Below are 6,739 nucleotides of genomic sequence, written 5' to 3' on the forward strand. Positions count from 1 at the left end.
TGTGTGTATCAAACGTCGCAACGTAACTGGGTGACTATAAAGATGCTCTACAGGTATCTCCGAAGGTGTTCGTTGAGTTAGTATAGATCGAGACTGGGATTTGTCACTCTGTGTGACGGAGAGGTATCTCGGGGCCCACTCGGTAATACAACATCACACACAAGCCTTGCAAGCAATGTAACTTAATGTAAGTTGCGGGATCTTGTATTACGGAACGAGTAAAGAGACTTGCCGGTAAACGAGATTGAAATAGGTATGCGGATACTAACGATCGAATCTCGGGCAAGTAACATACCGAAGGACAAAGGGAATGGCATACGGGATTATATGAATCCTTGGCACTGAGGTTCAAACGATAAGATATTCGTAGAATATGTAGGATCCAATATGGGCATCCAGGTCCCGCTATTGGATATTGACCGAGGAGTCTCTCGGGTCATGTCTACATAGTTCTCGAACCCGCAGGGTCTGCACACTTAAGGTTCGACGTTGTTTTATGCGTATTTGAGTTATATGGTTGGTTACCGAATGTTGTTCGGAGTCCCAGATGAGATCACGGATGTCACGAGGGTTTCCGGAATGGTCCGGAAACGAAGATTGATATATAGGATGACCTCATTTGGTTACCGGAAGGTTTTCGTGCATTACCGGAAAAGTTTCGGGCTCATCGGTAGTGTACCGGGAGTGCCGGGAGGGGTGCCGGGGACCATCGGGAGGGGTGTCACGCCCCAAGGGGTCTCATGGGCTATGGGAAGAGATAAATCAGCCCCTAGTGGGCTGGAATAAGTTCCCACTAAGGCCCATAAGGTTTGAGAAGGAAAAAACACAAGGTGGAAAGAGTTTCCAAGTGGGAAGGTGGAATCCTACTCCAAGTAGGATTGGAGTAGGACTCCTCCACCTCCAATTTCGGCCAAACCTTTAGGTTTTGAGGCTGCCTCCTCCCCTCCCTCCCACCTATATATACGGAGGTTTTAGGGCTGATTTGAGACGACTTTTCTCACGGCTGCCCGACCACATACCTCCATAGTTTTTCCTTTAGATCGTGTTTCTGCGGAGCTCGGGCGGAGCCCTGCTGAGACAAGATCATCACCAACCTCCGGAGCACCGTCACGCTGCCGGAGAACTCTTCTACCTCTCCGTCTCTCTTGCTGGATCAAGAAGGCCGAGATCATCGTCGAGCTGTACGTGTGCTGAACGCGGAGGTGCCGTCCGTTCGGTACTAGATCGTGGGACTGATCGCGGGATTGTTCGCGGGGCGGATCGAGGGACGTGAGGACGTTCCACTACATCAACCGCGTTCTCTAACGCTTCTGCTGTACGATCTACAAGGGTACGTAGATCACTCATCCCCTCTCGTAGATGGACATCACCATGATAGGTCTTCGTGCGCGTAGGAAAATTTTTGTTTCCCATGCGACGTTCCCCAACAGATGTGTATCCGGAGAACAACAGGGAGGCACTGACGAAATTCCGCATCGGTTCCAGAGCACAGCATACGGGAAAACGAACCCAATCTACACATACTCGGGCTGTCCATGGATAATGTTGGACAATTCGAAAGGATGGCGGTTATAAATATGCAAAGACATGCATATTTATAGATGTTGCCCTTTCGAACGGGAGACGCATACTGGTCACGCATATTGATAAATTAATTTAATTACCTAAATCTAGAAAGCTTCATCCGGAAACCGAGCCACAGTAAATGAAGGGGCGAGGAGGTGATGAAATTTGTACTGACCCACGAATGTAGGGGCGGAGCTCGTACAACGCATGGGGAGGTCTTCGCACAGCAGACCTCACAGCGACGAGACAACTATCACATGTAAATCCACCCGATCAACACAAATATTCTAATTATGTCATTTTAGAGGAAAACAAGTTAAGAATATAATATTCATGATCTAACCAAGGTTTTTATGCCATTTTGTAGCTAAATGGGCTAATTATCTCATTGTTGGGGAAAATAAGGTAAGGAGAATAAGATAGAGGAGAAGAAAGAGGAGGAGGAGAAGAAGAAGAAGAAATCAAGAAGAAGGAGAAGGAGGAGGAGGAGAAGGAGGAGGAGAAGAAGGAGAAGGAGGAGAAGGTATTCTTATTCTCTTCTTCTCTTCTTCTTCTCTTCTTCTTTTCTTCTTCTTTCCTTCTTCTACTTCTTATTTTTGTCTTCTCCTCCTCCTCCTCCTCTTCTTCTTCTTCTTCTTCTTCTTCTTCTTCTTCTCCTCCTCCTCCTCCTCTTCTCCTCTTCTCCTCTTCTTCTTCTTCCTATTCTTTCTTTTAAGCTAACTAACTAACTAACCTAACTAACCAAGCTAACTAAACATATCGCTAAACCTATATAGCACTAAACAGCAAAAAAATAACAAAAACAGAATCTACCACTAAGTAACTAAAAAAGAATCTAGCTACCACTAAATACCAAATAATAAAAAATCAACTTCTTCTTCTTTTTTCTCTTCTTCTCCTTCTTATTTTTTCTATTCTCTTCTTCTCTTCTTCTTTACTTCTTCTCCTTCTTATTTTTTTCTTCTCTTCTTCTTCTTATTCTTATTATTATTATTATTATTATTTTCTTCTTCTCCTCTTCTTCTTCTTCTTCTTCTTCTTCTTATTCTTCTCCTCCTCCTCCTCCTACTCCTCTTCTTCTTCTCCTCTTCTCGTACTCCACCTCCTCCTCTTCTCCTCTTCTCCTCCTCCACCTAACTAACCAAGCTAACTAACTAACCTAACTAATTTAACAAGCTACCACTAATTAACAAAACAAAATCTACCACTAAACTACCTACTAAATCTACCAACTAACTAAATCTACCACTAAAACTACTAACAAGAACAACTACTAAAACTACTAACAAGAAAAACTACTAAAACTACTAACAAGAACAACTACTAAAACTACTACCACTAAAACTACTGGCAAGAACAAAAATCATGCGGGTGCGGGGGGGGTGGGGGGTGGGGGCTCACCGGGAGGGGCGGCTGTGGCGGGGCCGGTGGTGTTGGGGGTGGGGGCAAAGAGCTGTTAACGGAGTTACCTCTTTGCCGTCTGCCGGTGGACGGCAATGTTGGAATTATGCCCTAGAGGCAATAATAAATGTATAGTTATTATTATAATTCCTGTATCAAGATAATAGTTTATTATCCATGCTATAATTGTATTGAATGAAGACTCATTTACATGTGTGGATACATAGACGAAACACCGTCCCTAGCATGCCTCTAGTTGGCTAGCCAGTTGATCGATGATAGTCAGTGTCTTCTGATTATGAACAAGGTGTTGTTGCTTGATAACTGGATCACGTCATTAGGAGAATCACGTGATGGACTAGACCCAAACTAATAGACGTAGCATGTTGATCGTGTCATTTTGTTGCTACTGTTTTCTGCGTGTCAAGTATTTATTCCTATGACCATGAGATCATATAACTCACTGACACCGGAGGAATGCTTTGTGTGTATCAAACGTCGCAACGTAACTGGGTGACTATAAAGATGCTCTACAGGTATCTCCGAAGGTGTTAGTTGAGTTAGTATGGATCAAGACTGGGATTTGTCACTCCGTGTGACGGAGAGGTATCTCGGGGCCCACTCGGTAATACAACATCACACACAAGCCTTGCAAGCAATGTAACTTAGTGTAAGTTGCGGGATCTTGTATTACGGAACGAGTAAAGAGACTTGCCGGTAAACGAGATTGAAATAGGTATGCGAATACTGACGATCGAATCTCGGGCAAGTAACATACCGAAGGACAAAGGGAATGACATACAGGATTATACGAATCCTTGGCACTGAGGTTCAAACGATAAGATCTTCGTAGAATATGTAGGATCCAATATGGGCATCCAGGTCCCGCTGTTGGATATTGACCGAGGAGTCTCTCGGGTCATGTCTACATAGTTCTCGAACCCGCAGGGTCTGCACACTTAAGGTTCGACGTTGTTTTATGCGTATTTGAGTTATATGGTTGGTTACCGAATGTTGTTCGGAGTCCCGTATGAGATCACGGATGTCACGAGGGTTTCCGGAATAGTCCGGAAACGAAGATTGATATATAGGATGGCTTCATTTGATTACCGGAAGGTTTTCGGAGTTACCGGGAATGTACCGGGAATGACGAATGGGTTCCGGGAGTTCACCGGAGGGGGGCAACCCACTCCGGGGAAGCCCATAGGCATTTGAGGGGGTCACACCAGCCCTTAGTGGGCTGGTGGGACAGCCCACCAATCCCCTATGCGCCAAGGAAGAAAAAATCAAAGGAAAGAAAAAAAAAAGGAAGAAGTGGGAAGGGGGAAGGACTCCCTCCCACCAAACCAAGTAGGACTCGGTTTGGGGGGGAGAGTCCTCCCCCCTGGCTCGGCCGACCCCTTGGGGATCCCTTGGACCCCAAGGCAAGGTCCCCCTCCCTCCTCCTATATATATGGGGCTTTTAGGGCAGATTTGAGACGACTTTCTCACGGCTGCCCGACCACATACCTCCATAGTTTTTCCTCTAGATCGTGTTTCTGCGGAGCTCGGGCGGAGCCCTGCTGAGACAAGATCATCACCAACCTCCGGAGCGCCGTCACGCTGCCGGAGAACTCTTCTACCTCTCCGTATCTCTTGCTGGATCAAGAAGGCCGAGATCATCGTCGAGCTGTACGTGTGCTGAACGCGGAGGTGCCGTCCGTTCGGTACTAGATCGTGGGACTGATCGCGGGATTGTTCGCGGGGCGGATCGAGGGACGTGAGGACGTTCCACTACATCAACCGCGTTCTCTAACGCTTCTGCTGTACGATCTACAAGGGTACGTAGATCACTCATCCCCTCTCGTAGATGGACATCACCATGATAGGTCTTCGTGCGCGTAGGAAAATTTTTGTTTCCCATGCGACGTTCCCAACAGTGGCGTCATGAGCTAGGTTCATGCGTAGATGTCTTCTCGAGTAGAACACAAAAGGTTTTGTGGGCGGTGATGTGCGTTTTGCTGCCCTCCTTAGTCTTTTCTTGATTCCGCGGTATTGTTGGATTGAAGCGGCTTGGACCGACATTACTCGTACGCTTACGAGAGACTGGTTTCATCGTTACGAGTAACCCCCTTTGCTCAAAGATGACTGGCAAGTGACGGTTTCTCCAACTTTAGTTGAATCGGACTTGACCGAGGAGGTCCTTGGATGAGGTTAAATAGCAACTCATATATCTCCGTTGTGGTGTTTGCGTAAGTAAGATGCGATCCTACTAGATACCCTTGGTCACCACGTAAAACATGCAACAACAAAATTAGAGGACGTCTAACTTGTTTTTGCAGGGTATGATTGTGATGTGATATGGCCAACGATGTGATGTGATATATTGGATGTATGAGATGATCATGTTGTAATAGAAATATCGACTTGCATGTCGATGGTACGGCAACCGGCAGGAGCCATAGGGTTGTCTTTATACTAACATATGTGCTTGCAGATGCGTTTACTATTTTGCTAGGATGTAGCTTTAGTAGTGATAGCATGAGTAGCACGACAACCCCGATGGCAACACGTTGATGGATGATCATGGTGTGGCGCCGGTGGCAAGAAGATCGTGCCGGTGCTTTGGTGATGGAGATCAAGAAGCACGTGATGATGGCCATATCATGTCACTTATGAATTGCATGTGATGTTAATCCTTTTATGCACCTTATTTTGCTTAGAACGACGGTAGCATTATGAGGTGATCTCTCACTAAAATTTCAAGACGAAATTGTGTTCTCCCCGACTGTGCACCGTTGCTACAGTTCGTCGTTTCGAGACACCACGTGATGATCGGGTGTGATAGACTCAACGTTCACATACAACGGGTGCAAAACAGTTGCGCACGCGGAACACTCGGGTTAAGCTTGACGAGCCTAGCATGTGCAGACATGGCCTCGGAACACATGAGACCGAAAGGTCGATCATGAATCATATAGCTGATATGATTAGCATAGAGGATGCTTACCACTGAAACTACTCTTGACTCACGTGATGATCGGACTTGGGATAGTGTAAGTGGATCATGAACCACTCAAATGACTAGAGAGATGTACTTTTTGAGTGGGAGTTTGGCATATAATTTGATTAAGTTGAACTCTAATTATCTTGAACATAGTCTAAGTCCACTTTGAATGTATTTGTGTTGTAGATCATGGCTCACGCAAGTGTCATCCTGAATTTTAATACGTTCCTAGAGAAAGCTAAGTTGAAAGATGATGGAAGCAACTTTGTAGACTGGGCTCGTAATCTTAAGCTAATCTTACAAGCTGGAAAGAAGGATTATGTCCTTAATGCTGCGCTAGGAGATGAACCACCCGCTACGGCTGATCAGGATGTTAAGAACGCTTGGTTAGCACGTAAGGAGGACTACTCAATAGTTCAATGTGCAGTCTTGTATGGCTTAGAACCGGGACTTCAACGTCGCTTTGAGCGTCATGGAGCATTTGAGATGTTTCAGGAGTTGAAGTTCATCTTTCAGAAGAACGCCCGGATCGAGAGGTATGAGACCTCCGATAAATTCTATGCTTGCAAGATGGAGGAAAACTCGTCTGTCAGTGAACATGTGCTCAAAATGTCTGGGTACTCAAACCGTCTAGCTGAACTGGGGATTGAACTCCCGCAAGAAGCTATCACTGACAGAATCCTTCAATCACTGCCGCCAAGCTATAAAGGCTTTGTGTCGAACTACAACATGCAAGGGATGAACAAGTCTCCCGGCGAGTTGTTTGCGATGCTGAAAGTCGCAGAG

The sequence above is a fragment of the Hordeum vulgare genome, chromosome 7H (assembly GCF_904849725.1).
Source record: "Hordeum vulgare subsp. vulgare chromosome 7H, MorexV3_pseudomolecules_assembly, whole genome shotgun sequence".
Taxonomy (NCBI): Eukaryota; Viridiplantae; Streptophyta; class Magnoliopsida; order Poales; family Poaceae; genus Hordeum; species Hordeum vulgare.